The sequence below is a fragment of the Anser cygnoides genome, chromosome 1 (assembly GCF_040182565.1).
Source record: "Anser cygnoides isolate HZ-2024a breed goose chromosome 1, Taihu_goose_T2T_genome, whole genome shotgun sequence".
NCBI classification, from domain to species: Eukaryota; Metazoa; Chordata; class Aves; order Anseriformes; family Anatidae; genus Anser; species Anser cygnoides.
Genome location: NC_089873.1, coordinates 176,504,600 through 176,520,433, shown reverse-complemented (window position 1 = coordinate 176,520,433; position 15,834 = coordinate 176,504,600). Strand labels below are relative to the sequence as shown.

At 35.6% G+C, this 15,834-nt stretch overlaps 1 long non-coding RNA gene across 1 annotated transcript; it reads right to left on the bottom strand.

Moving 5' to 3' along the window:
• Positions 1 to 5,986: 5,986 nt before the first annotated feature.
• LOC125184951 (uncharacterized) lies at positions 5,987 to 10,351 on the bottom strand. Its single transcript, XR_007169651.2, has 3 exons — positions 9,927 to 10,351; positions 6,346 to 6,420; positions 5,987 to 6,247 (listed from the first exon to the last, which is right to left on the bottom strand). It is a non-coding gene; the product is annotated as an uncharacterized lncRNA (long non-coding RNA).
• Positions 10,352 to 15,834: the final 5,483 nt, after the last annotated feature.

Sequence of the window (15,834 nt, the reverse complement as noted above, 5' to 3'; positions counted from 1 at the left end):
GCACTGCACAGAACTAAAGAAGTGAGTATGTGGGTTGGTCAAAATAACCTAGCATTTAAGAAATTTTGGATACAGACACTATGAAAAAAAACAAACACAAAAAAAAAAAAGTGATAGGATTTAGACTTCAAGCAAGAATCCAAATGAATCTAACTTGAAGTGTTTATTTCCTTGGGAAATTTGAACTGGTGATATAAGTGTGAATTATAAAATAGATATAAAAAGTAAAATAATTTCCTTGACTGTTTTTCCAATAAATCTCGGAAACATAGAAGTGGTACCCCTCTGTCTGTCTCCAATGACTGCAGCAGAAGCCAGGGCTTGTAACTGGAGCTTCATGCCCAATTACATGGTGCTGCTCCCCTGGTGTCAAGGGATCCTGCCTAGAGCTGTCATTTGAAGTACGTTATTTGAATTACTGTATTTGAAATACCAAGTGCATCAGTTGGCACACCTAAATGACCATATAATTAACTACACATTCATAACTTAGTAACAATTGTGTAAATATATATATATTTAAATATACTATTTATGTTGTCTTTGGCTAATATGTTCAAGGTCCTCCGCTATGAATAGAAGCCATGACCAGTGGCATTTAATGCACACTTGCTGAACATGTGTGTATAGATCAGAGCTGCTGTTCACTCACATATTGACATCCAAGTGAGGCATACTCTGTGTGCAAAGGCAGGATTCATGGCTAAAATTTTATTATAGCAATTCCTTATAAAATTTCATGTTGCAAACTGCTTTTAAAACCATTTAAATACCCATTAACTATCAGTGCAGTATATAAATTAGAAAATTGCTGAAAACACTCAGTCCAATGAAGGTTTCTCTATGGTCTTGAAAAGTGAGTGTTTCTAGTTAATCATCCAATGATATTGCAGTGCCTACTTTGTATGGTTGGTGGCTCATTAATAAAGAAAAGAAATGAAGCCATTAAGGGACCTCTTTGGCACAACCATGTTAATTATCCTCCCATGTGAGTATTTATTTACATAGGTACTCAAATTTTTCATATGACTTGCAAGCACTATGTTACTGTGTTTGATCATGTCTTTGAATCTTTTCACTAAAGTTATTATAATTCCTGATCATTTTCCCAGTTTCGGAATACCACGTTCTTGCCACTGGACCTTGCTTATACTGAAAGAATAAAGATCTAAAAATGCACTTTTATGATTCTGTCTTGACAAAAGCAACAGTTTTTGCAAATAATCTTGAAGGAACGGGAGAATCAGATTCACTTTAATTGTCAGGGATTGCTTGAGATCATTTATTTGAAGACTGGTTGTGTTCAAATAACTTGAAAAATGAGGGTTTTTTACATGAGGTAATGAGAAAGCATAACAAATAGCAGATGCTGCCAGCAGAATGGCGTAGATGTTACAGCCTAAGTACTACATGTTTTGTGGACTGGAAAGCAGGTTGCCATGCTGTCAATTCCATCAAAAATGAACATAAACCCTAGGCATTTTCTACCTTGTAATCTTCAGTTTTAAAAGAAGCCCCTCTAGTTTTTCAGAGTTAAATCCTTTGTCAGCAAGAGATTATAAATATACCTGAACCACTAGAGAATTCGTTAAGGAATATACACTTTACTGCTTAGAAGGGGATGCAACCAACCTCCACATAAAGCCACATGCACTGTTGGTATTATACAGCTGAAGATACTTACATTTCTGGCTTTTGATGCCAAGGTACTATGTAGAGGGATACAGAGGGGTGAGAACATGAACATGTACTTAAGTGATCAGAAACAAAGGATGCTTCCCTAGGAGCAGAAGAAATATGAGATGCTGCCTCCCTATAGCCCTCACATTTATGCCAAGATTATAGGCAGAATTAGTGGATAAAAGAGAACACGCTAGACAATAATAAAAAAAAAGCAAAAAATCCTCCCTACAGTTTTCTTTTGCCTGAAGGATGAATTGCTCCAGTGGATGGCCTCCTTGCCTTTCATGATGAGGTCAAGAAACTTGCTGTCACTACCACTGCTATGATTAATGATCAACTGGTAGTGACAGTAATCAAACCATAGTCTCTGGAGTATAGCTTGACTGCACCAGTCCCCCAGTAGGTTGAGTCACTGTACTGGCAGGAGATCTATCTGCTTCTGCTACAGGTGTACACTTGTGTCCTTCCTGAAGCAAAATTTCATGAAAGTACACACAAAACCAGAATGAGTCATGACTGTTAAGAAGGATAAAAAATTAAATTAATTTTTTAAAAAGCAAATTTAAAAAGTAACCCTTTGTAACAATTGGAAAAATACTGCATAATAAATAATTAAACTATTAATAATATAATCCTCTTAAAAACATGGAACTACTAGTCAAGAAGATTAAGTGTATAAAAGCTTCCAGTGCAATGAAAATGGCATAAGGGAAGAAGCTGAGTTTTCTACTGTCTTTCTCCTTTTATTTTATTTTTTTTTTGTAACAGATTTTAAACATATTCACTTTAATTAAATTTTAATAAATGTTCAGTAGTTGAACATACAAAAATAACAGTATATAAGGATTAGTAAGTAAAAGGTTAGTATGAAAATATCACATTAGATAAACAATGGTAAGGATTAAGGGGTTAACTTTTGAAACTGGAATGATGACAAAGTCCACTGAAAAACAGAAGGTGAAGACAGAATGCAGGAAAAAAAAAAAAAGAGAGAGAGAGAGAGAGAGATGACAGTTCAAAAGAAAGAGACTGATAATAAGGTTATACAAAAATAACAATGGAAAAATCTATTAAAGCTTGCTATATTCTCAGAAAACATTTTCAACTTCCATCTGGCTAAACGCTGTCTAAATTAATTCTTTGAGCCACACAGAAGATACAGTACTAGAAATAGAAGCTACTCGTAATATTCTTGTATCTAGTTAACAAGTCCATTTCTATTTTCAATTTTTAAGTATTTGAAGTTGTCTTTCCAGGCTTATCCCATGGCACGAGGTCATGCTGCCATGAGGGAGGCTAGGGTGGAAAGTAACAATGAACACTGTCATCACAAGTGAAAAGGGAGCACATGCAGAAAATGATACTGTATTTGCAGAGGGAACAAGCAACAGATTACCAGAGGCAGCCTAGCAGGCTTTAGGCTTCTCAGGCTGTCAAGGAATAACTTTCAGCTCTGTTTTATGTGGTACAATTTAAACCTTTAATACACATGGTCAGCCACAGATTCAAGTCACTAGTCTGTCAGGTGAACTTTTCTGTTGCTTTGGTAGGGAGTCCCATTGGTTGCATAAGAGAGCTGAGGAAGCTGGATTAGGCAAGGCAACAGGTTTTATTTGTGGGAAAATATCTGTTTTGTCTTGTTCTGACATACAGGCCTTCAGGAGAGATTGTGTGGTATTTATGTAAAAGAGTGGTCAATATGGCAAAAAGTCCATAAACTGTGTAATAACTAGTTCAGTGAGCTTTAACCCTCACGCATTTCCTTAATAGAACCAATTAGCTGCCCATTACTGTATTTCATATGATTTATGTATTTATTTAGTTAATTATTATGACCAAACCCAACCAAACAACAGCAACAGCAACAACAACAACAAACACATGGCTCTTGCCGAGGCTTGGGAAAGGGAAAAAAAAAGTACTAAAAGGTATACCCAAATTTCTAGGTGAAACATTGTCCTTCAAAGACAGTCAGTTTCCAATAACCCCTCCAGTACAAAAAGATCTTCAAACAAAAAAGGAACTGATAGCTCTTACTACCACTAAAAATGTGTTTGGGATAGACTTCATTCTAATTAAGCTCTTTTATTGCAGTTCAGAAAACAAGTTTGTTCCCTCTCATAGTGTTTTACTTGAACAATCATCTACCAGATAGACATTGACTAGCCTGTCATAGAATGGCAGAATGTATATCTCACTTGAAATTAACCTAATCAGTAAAACGTTCATGGAAAACAGCTGAACCACATTTATTTGCAGCTGAACACTAGCTTAGAGAACTACATTTTAATGTCATTATAATATGACCTTCCAAAGTCTACTGCTCTGTTGCATAGCCCTTTTTGGGATGGAGGAGAGATCGGTTGTTTTGTTTTATTCTTAGCTTTAACTATATTTAAGGCATGTAGAAAAAAGATGTGCCGAGTCAAGTATTTAGTTAGCTTAGATAAAATGTGGATGGGGAGGGGAGTGAAGGCAAGAGCAATAATAAGCTTTAATATGGATATGAAAATAGCCTTCATAAAACAAGGATAAACAACATTGCAGTCTAATTTACCCCCACATAAAATGCAAAATAGAACTCCGTTTGTAATAAAACATTAGTATCTTTATTGCCAGCATAATCTTAACTAATCTTTTCTTACATTATTTCTATAGTTACAGTAATTCATCTGCATGAAATTTGACTGAATAAGGTTAGGCATGCAATTGAAACCACACCAATTTTTCCCTCCTTTCTGTTCTCAAAATCGTTCATTAATATTTGCATATGCTCCTAAGTCAGTCCCAGGCAGGTTCAGCCTCTAGCCTTCTCAGAATGTCAGCAGCCCAAAACAGTTTTCTTCTGAACAACCCCTTCCTTTGTAAAACATAAATACAATCTTCTGGGGCTCTGTAATTATCCAAAATGAGCTTTACTGTTGCAAATTACTTCAGCACCCCTATGATTTATCTGTCATAAACACACTTTATAATATTTATATTCCTATTAGAACCTCTACTAATAATGAACTGACAGTACATAAATATTTACATGATAGTACATGGACAAATGCTTGATGCCCTTATATTAGTTACATTTCTTGTTCTCCCTATCATACTTGGAAAAAACTAAACCTTGGCAATTTGCCGTGTTCACAAAAATACCTTTGAAAATGGCTCAGAACATTAACAGAGCTTCACATTTGCCACACTTTTCTTTAAAAGAATGGCATTCCTTCATACTTATGCAGTATGGGTTATTGCTTCTTCACATTATGCATCATTACTCTGAGTAGGTGTCTTATCAGCAGCTCCAGTTGTTGTGGAGACGATTGGAATTAAGCACTGGAAGCTTTTTATTTATCTTACATGCTTTATTCCTACAAGATTTTCAGCATATAAGCTTCTTTGTTCAGCTCAGAATTGGATACATTGCCAGGCATTGTAAATTTTACATCTTTCTTTTTTTTTTGTATTTGTTCCTAAATTGGATTGAAAACAAAGTATAGCTTTAATTAAAGCTCTGCTTGACAATAGACAATTTTTCCATGCAGTGGAATTTCTGATCAGTTGTGAGGATTTTGCAAAGACCTAATAGGTGACATTCACAGCTAAGCTCCAAGTATAACTTCAATATAGTTACCTGTGCTAAGTGCCCGACTGACAATATTCACACAAAGAAAACTGTAATAATGCTGTTGAAGTACTTACTTAGCCAACAAAAGCCATGGAATTTAAAGTGAAGGTTACTTTAAACTGCGTATGATATGTAATAACTCACAAGTTCAAAGGATAAATATAGAGGTTTAGAGAACAAAAAGAGAAGAAAGGGAGGAAAGGAAAGGAGGGAAGGAAGGAAAGGAGGGAAGGAAGGAAAGGAAGGAAGGAAGGAAGGAAGGAAGGAAGGAAGGAAGGAAGGAAGGAAGGAAGGAAGGAAGGAAGGAAGGAAGGAAGGAAGGAAAGGAAGGAAAGGAAGGAAAGAAGAACGGAAGAAGACCGAGACTGCCATTCTTCATGAAATCTAGTTTGCATATCAGAAACTTTCACAAAGTTTGAGAGAACATAATAAGAAAAAAGTCAACCTTGTAGATAATAAGAGGATGAAAAACAAAAAATCCAGCCAGGCTTACTAGTTAGATCCATGCATTGTTTGGAAAAATAAATAAATAAATAAAATGTCTTGTTAAAAGCTGTTCAGTAGATGTTCCCATTCCAAAGACTAATTGAGGCTTCTTTCCTTCCCAATACTTGTCAGAAGGTGTCTGTAGTTCAAACACAAATTAGCCATTGCTTGTCAAAACTGAAGATATTTGTTTCTTGAAGTAATTTACAACAATATTGTAGTTTTTCTAGAGGTTTTAATATATGAGAAAAGTACAGACACTCCTTAGTCCCCACTGAACAAAAGACCAATGATTACAGTTATCGTGAGGGCTTTTGGGAATATCGAAAGTGTTTGTACAACATGCTTCGTTTGTAATGTTTACATGCCAGTAACCTGGTTGATATGCTTTGAAGAGCTGAGCAATAGGCTCTCATTGTTTGGGAGGAGACAGAGTGGAAGTAGATCAGCCAGGATTCCCTGTTGGGGTGGGGGAGAGAGAATTTGAAAGAAGTTACCCAAGCAAGTTTTACTACAAATTGGCTAATTTCTAAGCACACTGAATTATATTGCTGTACCTGTTGCAGAAAATGTACCCTGCAGATGACTCGGCTTCCTGCAAAGGTTGTTTCTATTCCTGAGTCCTTCACATGCTAAAATAGAAAATAATGGAAAAAAAAATAAGGAAAGGAAAGGAAAGGTGCTGAAATAAAATCTGCAAAAGGTAATGAGTTGATATAGAAGCCCATGACAACAAAGTGTATTGCATGAAAAGAAGAGTAAGATAATTTTTGAAGTATGGAGAGTTTTTCTGGTCTTTAAAAATTGCCTGATGCTATCTTTTTAACTGGGTTATATCAAGAGTTGGTGCAGATGCTATAGGAAAAAGGAACATCAGCATGCTGCTGTACTAAATCAATGGGCTGCTCAACAGAAACATAGCCCCAGTAAAAAGCATGTCAGTGTCCAGAGTGCTGAGCTGCACAGACACCACTGCAAGGCTGAGGGACAGGATGTCTTGTGTTCTCTGTGACTATTTGGATGCAAATTTAATGTATTTTAGTTCTTGATCTCTTTTAACAAAAATAAATAAATATATAATGTCAACTTGATGCAAGTAAAATTAACTGATATGTAAGAAATAAGGAATAAGCACAGTTTTTCTACTGCTTTTCAGCCCAGAAAAGCCACAGAAGTATTATGCAGCAAAGCAATAATATAATTTGGGGATTTAAGTTTCACTTAGTCACAGTACAAACAAAAACAAAGGTACCTCCAAAAAATCAGAAATACCTTCTAAAAAAGCACAAAAGTTCTACAGTTATTTGTATTATTTTTTATCATTGAAATATTGATAACTTGTTCTGTAACTACAAGTGTTATCACTTTTACAATACTATCTTCATTTCTATAAATGGTTTGGGGGGGTTGTCTCTCCTCCAAAACACTCCTTCTTCCAACCATTTGTTCTGCTATATTTAGCATAACTACAAATGTAGAAAAAGAAATTTATGGAAGACTAGCAGGTATCATACTGTTTAAGTTTCATGGTCTGTTCACACAGAACACCTTGTCTTTATAGAAATATCTTTTCAGGTAGATATTTTTGAAGTGCCCAAGCGATCAAGGTCTAGGAAACATAAAAATAGGAACAATATTAGGTTAGATTCTCAGTCCATCCAGTCCTGTATCTTTTCTCCTGCAATGGCTTATACCAAAGTAAAAAACTCACACGGTAAACTGATGTCATATAATGTACACAGTGTAGGTCTGCCTGAATTACAAATAGCAACAGATTGTTTTAAACCCTGAAAAAGGGGAGTACATTGGCCACCACTCTCATATAGATACACAAAAAGAAGAAAAAAAAAAAATACTTTTTTTTTCTCTTACAGGGTTTTTCATTGGTCAAATGCAGTGAAAAACGATATCAGATTACATTATAGATAAATCAGATGCCAAATGTAATTTCTGAAATGGAGAATATTTTTAGATTGTGTGACAGAAAAAAAAAAAAATGGCTCTAAAATGGGTAATCTTCTATTTCACTAAATGTGCTTCCTGACTGAGACCTTGTACGCCAAGCTTCAGCCTGAAGCAAATTGTTATAGCCGAGCTATTAACTTCTAAAAATAGGGGGATGTAATGGAAACATTAAGAAACCCGCTATTGGGCACAACCACAATCCAGGGGAGGATGAAACAACACTCCTTTATTTTTCCTTCTTTACCTCATCACATTAGTGCAGTTTGTGGCACTGAACTGTGTCTATGCCAAATGTGTTTTCTTTAGCTAGTTTCCTTCTAAACAGCAGCATATGATGCTGATGTTAGTAATCTCTCTCTCTTGTTTTTAAAGAAACTTAATAGCAGTAAAATACTTCAGGTTAGGCTCTTGTCAATTGTGATTCAATACTTAAAAAAGGTGCTCCTTCCTAGGAGAGAGAACAGAGAGGCTGTAGGATTGCATGAGAAATCTGAAATTAAAGTGCTTTGCAAAAGGAGGTTTTTGCATTTTCACTTAAACCTTTTCAAGAGACAGAATACTAGAGTGCATATTTTGTAACAAAATGTGCAGCAGTGATTTACTTTTCTGTCATGAAACATGCATTCTCTGTGTTTTATTGCAGTGTACAACATTTCTCATCATCTGCTATTTATTCTACATTCAGCACAGTAAAACCAAAGAAGCACTGACTCACGAGCCAGCAGGTAGGTTCCCCTGTTCAGAGGCTTTCCATGCTTTTTTTGCCAAACCATTTAGCACATCTGTAGCCTCCACTAAATCATTTTTAAAAGTAATATTGGTAATAAGAATCAGAGAGCCTTGAAAGGTATGTGTGGTATGTGTTCTGCAAACAGGCTCTCAACAAAAATCCCCAGAGCTAGGAACAACAGTAAAAATCATCTCAAAGGAGCAGTAGAGAGTGGAGAAAATGGATCTTGGTATAGAGGACATGCTATTTATGGAGGTCAATCTGCATCAGCAACATAACATTTCAGGGCTATTCAGCTATAAACACATTCTCATGAGTGGTGCAGGGTTTTAAGGAAGAGATCAAAAGATGAGCATAAAAATGAGTGTGTATGAGTGCTTCTATACCAAACCCTAACAGATTGCTTTTCTACTCCTACCACAGTGAGGTGCATTTCAACTGGGGCAAATGCAAACTGGAAAACAGGCTTTAGCACTTCAGAAGAGCTAACTAAATCAGTACAATCCCAGCAGGTCCCATAAAGTGTGTTTGCAATGCAAGAGTTTTCAGTAGTGTCAAGGAGAGTTAGAAGCTCAGTAGTGCCCATGCTCCTAAACCACTTGGATATTTCAAAATTCACTCCCAGTACTCCTGCCAGGCAGACACCCAATTGTGAAAACAGGTCACTGCAGGTAGATACTTCTCTAGGTACAGACTACATGGTAAAATGAAGTTAAATTCACTTAAAGTGTGTATGACACAGGATATTTGCCCCTACACACAGTCCTGTGGAACTACCCAATTCAGAAACGCAAAGATCAATAGATGACTTCATAGAACATTTTGCTTGTTTTCTTGCCTGTGGGGACAAGAGATTAGATTTTCAGAGCTTAAATACCTAACTGCATTTGAAGCCCACTTTCAAATCCATCTCAATCCTTTTGGCAACACTTTGCTTATTTGACAAGCAGGGTATTCACTTGTCATACCAGACTCTCCTGTGAGTTTTTCAAAAGCCTTATTGGCTTTTGAAACAATGTTTTCTGGACGTTTTATAGCTTTTAAGAGTGTTGTTCTCCAATTGCTACCGTACTATGCTTCCAATCATCTGGTCATCTCACCAAGACTGCCCCACTCACTTGCCCAGGGACAGAATGACACACAGACACAGACCTGAAACAGCATGTGACAGTTGTAAAACCTCTCTTGATTTCTGCCAACATAGTTTAGTATGCAGAACAGCCAAAAAAAAATTCCAGTGCTGTTCAGTCTCAAGATGAATGTTTATCTGTCTCCAGACCCCTTATGCTTTTAGGCCCTGTTGGCATGAGGATATTCCAAGGAATCTAATAACGGAAAACAACTTCTTCTATGTGACATGGAATTTTCACAGTTTATGCAAATATTTTTTATTACCTACTTGCAGGACTATTGTTCAGAGCTTTAAATACTGCAACTGTTTACCTGGATATTGGATTTCAGTAAATATGTAGTCTTCCATTCTTTGGAAAGATTATATTCTAAAAACAAACAAACAAAAAAACCACTGTTCGTATTTTGTTAGTATTTTAATAGCCACTTTTTGTAAGGCTGCCTCTTACCTGCTAGTCCTATGAGGTCCAGAAAATAAAGCAAACACAACAAAGTGGTTAAGTGTTTTGATGGGTTGAACACTGAAATGCAGGATCTACCTCATAAGCTGGAATGTAATGAATAGGAGATCAGAAACATGGAGCCCATAAAATAATTCTAAAGACAAAATGATGTGAAAATGAGAATAAGCATGAGAAAAAATCGAGAAATACTGGAGAGACACCCAAAAAGAATGAAAAAGGAAAATGGAAATCTAGAAAATCCAAGGTATTTTAATGTGAAAGAGAAATACAGTTTATTTTAAATAACTTTTAACCTGAAAAACTTCATGCAAATTAAAAAACATGTTCTAAGGATGTGAAACTATTGAAGAGTGTCCAGAGAAGGTCTACAAAGATGGTGAAGGGCCTAGAGGGGAAGACGTATGAGGAGCGGCTGAGCTCACTTGGTGTGTTCAGCCTGGAGAAGAGGAGGCTGAGGGGAGACCTCATCACGGTCTACAGCTTCCTCATGAGGGGCAGGCGCTGATCTGTTCTCCTTAGTCACCAGTGATAGGACCTGTGGGAATGGTGTCAAGCTGAGGCAGCGGAGATTTAGGCTAGACATCAGGAAGAGGTTCTTCACTGAGGGGGTGGTCGCACACTGGAACAGACTCCCCAGGAAAGTAGTCACTGCACCAAGCCTGTTGGAGTTTAAGAAGCATTTGAATTGTGCTCTTAGTCATATGGTCTGAATTTTGGTGTAGACCTGTGTGGTGCCAGGAGTTGGACTTGATGATCCTTATGGGTCCCTTCCAACTCAGGATATTCTATGATTCTATGATTCTATAAATTCCATGATTCCACATAAATCAGCTAACTGGAAGCAATGGATACAACAGAAGTAATTTAACAAGACAAAATATAAATACAAAATGTGTTTTGATGATAACAGATGATAATTAATAGGAATTTCCTTAGCAGGGAATTATATAGGTAGAAATAATAATTAAAACAAATAAACAGAAAAAAAAAAAAGTAAACCACTTTGTGGATATATGTTTTTTTTCAAATCAGAACTACCTGCTATATACACACAAAAGAGCACTCTAGCTTTATGGTGCAAGTATTCACCTAAGATGCCATGTTAACATACAGGACAATTGTGCAGACAGAATTCATGTCTGTTTCTTTTTTGCCTCATGTCATGCATCAGTGTCCAAGAAGATACATGAGAGCTCCATTCGTGTGCTGTTGTTGTTCATGATCACAACAATAGAAGAGTTCACTTCCTGCCAACAGATTCTGCTCTGGAAGCACAACAGTAAAAATTTGTTTAAGGGAAGAAAGAAACGCTCTGAAGAGGATCCTGGAGTAATACAATCACAAGAGAAATAATAGACTCTTGAGACAAGAATTTCCTTCTGTTGGTTTGAAAAGGAAATGGTTATTATTGTAAACCTTTTGCCTGGAAGAGAGTAGAGTTGACAAACTCAGAAAAAAATCATCCTTACCTGCTAAACAGCCAGTATTAATAGGGATTTTACTGTATAGAACTGTAATGACTGTATTTGCCATTATCAGACAGGTTTTCTTACATCAGGTCCTCAGGCTGTCCCACTAAGCAAATACCACTCCTCACTATATCCATTCTCTTTAATACAGGCTTTGGTTGTAAGACATAGTCCATGTCTTTCCAAAACCTTATAGCCTGTACCATACACCTCTACAGACTGTGGCACACATGCAAAAGAAAAAAAAAAAAAAAAAAGAAAGAAAGAAAAAAAACCAACAACAACAAAAAACAACTCCATCCTGGCCTGAAAAGTTATACTACCTTTCTTTATTCCCTGCCGTTATCTACATGGAAAAGATGTCAGCCAAGTACAATCATCTCGGTGTCACTGAGCATATTAGCTATATTCAGTGAATCCTTAAGGGGGATGGATCCCTTAAGTCTATTTATAAACTGATTCTGGTGCACCAAGCAGTGGTCTATACACAAAATGAACATACTTTCCATTTGGATGGAATGCATGCACTTTAGGAGCAACAGCATCTGCCTTTCCCTTTCCAGACAGTTGGCTGATTTCATCTGAGGAGTTTTTCTTTCAAAAAGCACCAAAGTTACTTCATAGCACAAGTACTATTGAAAGCCAATTAAATCTATGCCTCTATTCCACATAGACGTTTTTGAAAATCCTAGCTCTTTGAGGTAATTTGATGCAGAAATATAGGTGTCTGACTGTGGCAATGCATCTAAACATAGTGCCTAGAAGTTGCTGAGCCTCACATTACATATACGGACACTATCTTGTGCTGCACGTGCCTCATTCCCCTATGTTGCCTGCATTTCTGCTTTAAAGTCATACCACCACCTACATAGATAGACAGATACCTGTATGTTGGCAAATATATTTGTCCAAATACTGACCTTGATGAGTGTGTTGGAGCCATGGGTCTCCCCTATACTTGGGCAGACTTCTAATTAATCTCCTGAGCCAAGGGCTTGATAATATATGAATTAGTTGGACAAAAAGGTAGAAAAAGAAAATAAGTGACTGATTATTGGTTCTGTGGTTCAAACTCTTACTTGGGATGTAGGAAAACAGATTCTTTGTAGGCTGCTGGGGGTGAGGGCTGGCTTGGTTTGGTTTAGTCGTTTGTTTGTTGTTGGTTTGGTTGGTTGGTTTTGTATATACAAATATTCATTAGAAAAACAGAATAGCTTGGTGAGGAAATAATGAAATTATTAATTCCCCATAGACTGCTGTTTTATTTTTCCCATGGGCTGTAGGTAGCGTGGATTTATGTTTCTGCTCTAAGCTACGCTACTGGGACTTGATGAAAAGGCTCAGCCCTATCCCAGTGACTGCTGTATTGGATATTGAAAGGTGTCACGGAAGTCTGCTTGCCTCACAGGAGAAAGAGTTGGCCATAAATACTTAACTCTAAAAAGTTCATTGCTGACAGTCTGATATCAAAGGGATTTCCAGTGGGAAATCACTGCTTTCCAGTGTTCTGGAATATGATGTCTGACTACATTCAACTCTCAGGGCCCTTTCATTAATTTCAGCTTCTCTAAGCAACAAGTTTGCTCAAGTAGCTGACTCCTGCTTATATATATTTATATATATATAATTTAAATTTATTTATATATATATATGTGTATATATATATATATAAGATTACCTCCTTAATGTGGGCAAAGAATTCTTGCTGATTTTCAGGAATGCTAAGGTGCAGTTTATTTTTTCAAATAATCTACTGCAATCATGGGCCTATGGCTCCATACTTACCTGTCATAAACATCTGGTTTCTTTTCAGAAATATCAAATACACAGAGTTTCTAAAGTATTTTTCTTATTTTGTTACTTCTGACTGACAATTTTGGCCTCAAAAGCACAAGGCCAGATCACAGTATATCAGTGAAACATATTTTAATACTTGACAGAACTCAGTGATCTATTACAGAAGAGAGACCTAACCTCCCCCAAGAGTGTGAGAGGCAAGCTTGGCCAACTTCCTCACTTCAAGTTTGAGGAACAAGCAAGTAGAACCATTATAACATTCCCACTGCAAGAATAAGCTTAAAAGTAAATCCAGTTAGGTGTACAACACAGGTGTTTAATGTTGATGTAACAGAAACACAGACAGCTTTTCAAGATTGACATTACATCGCTAAAAGATGGATTTCTACAGGTAGCAAGCCCTTACCTTAACTGTCTCAACGGAGAATGACATTACAATCATCAGGCAGCACTTCTTTTGCTAATATAAACAGATTCAAATTTGAATCTTTTGTCGTCTTTGATCAAAATGGCAACAAAATGAATTGCAGTCGCTAATGTTATTTCTGTTAGGGTTAATAGTATTATTCTGTACATTAATATTCTAATTTGCAAAGGTTAAAGAAAAAAATTATCATGCTAACAAGCATCTAATTCAGTAAGAAAATTTATCTCATTAGAACTGCATTTAAAGATTTAGTGAAGCTGTTAGTGATTATTTTTCTGAAACCCATAAAAATATCTTTTTTCTGTTACAAAAAAAAAAAAAGAAAGAAAGAAAGAAAGAAACTTATATAATTTTAATTATCATCTCCTTCAGCATAAGAGCACCAAAGGATGGAAATATAACACTAAATGTAATAAAAAAACAACAGAAGTGTTCAGGTAATATTGCAGAAGAAAACGAATATTGCTAAGCATGGAATTACACACCAGAAACCTCATATAAATTTAAATGAAAAGTTCTGATGGGAGGCCTTTTAATCTAATGAAAACATATGAATTTGCAAAGGACAATGTCTCTCATTTAAGCTATCAAATTTGATAAAATGTTCTTGGAAAGGTTTAGGTCTAATTGTATTTTCAAAAAATAACAGTTGACAGAGAAATGTAATAATCTTCTTGAAGAGAGCCAACAGAATAAATTAATTAAACCTGGTTGCTACAGCAGAGAAAATGAGGCTGATATGCTCTGTGTTTACCAGGGTAGAAACATATCCAGCAAGTACATATCAAAACATCAAACTTGCATTATTAGTATTGTTTCATCAGTATATCAAACATTTAAATGACTACTTTTTTAAACACTCCTTCTTCAATACTTTTCAACTTTATCTATCTAAATAATGTCTTCCCTCAGATACACTTCCTTCAGTAACAAATATTCATAATAGCTAATGAATTAATCAGACAGTGCTTTGTAAATTATCTGACATTATTTTTCTTGTTAATAGAAATGATAAATGAAACACTTTATGCTTACACAGTTCTATATATTTGGATACCAATGTTATTTCTTTAGGTTTTCTGGAAAGGTTGAAAACTGTTTCTAATGTATGACTCTTTATAAGCACGTCTTAATAAAATTAATGCAATAACTGAATACTGGTGATACTAATTCAACATGTTTTAAAAATAAACTTATATTACTTTTTTGTTTAAAATGAGTAAAACCTTTTGAAGAAGTGAACAGTTTTGCATGTATACTATACTTATTAAATGAATGCTTCATACTTTCAAACAAAAAATAATTTTCCTTAGATAAAAGGAAATCAGTGCTCTCTTTTAGCAATTTTATCATAGAACCATAGAGCATCCTGAGCTGGAAGGGACCCACAAGGATCATTGAGTCCAACTTCCAGCTGAGTTAGATTTTAGCACATATTTTTATATAAAAGATAATATTGCCTAATATGATTAAGTGTATATTGTTTGCTCCTAAACCAATATTATCTTGAAAATGTGCAAAGAATATTTGGTTTTATAAGCAAATTTGAAGAAGCAGAGGCATTATCCACTTTTGTTCTCTAAACCATCTTCAAATTTTGATTTGAAGCAGACTTCTGATACAATTAGCTATATAAGGTTTAAATTTCAAAGAGTATTCCAGACTTATTCTCTTTGAATTATAGGCCAGGTCTGAATAAAGTTTTAAAGGAGTTAGCTCATTGGAAGTCATTATGCTTTTCATGGGCAGTCAGAACAAATGTTATTAAAATGAATATCTCAGTGAGATTCAATTATTTATCACAGGTTTTGCTTATAATGATACTACTTTCCTTTTTTAAATCCTGACAAAAATTTGTATGAAATAATAGTTATTCACAAGCTAGTATTATTTGACTTCGGCAAAGAAAAAGATTTTCTTTTGCCTCACAGATTTTTTTTTTCTTTTGCTGTGCTTTCTAAAGAGGGATTCAGGTTTTTGTGATGAAAGGGGTTTTCAGAATTAGGTTTCCAGAAGGGGATAGTAGATGCAACTAATCGGTAATGAACTCTTTCTTCCTAATG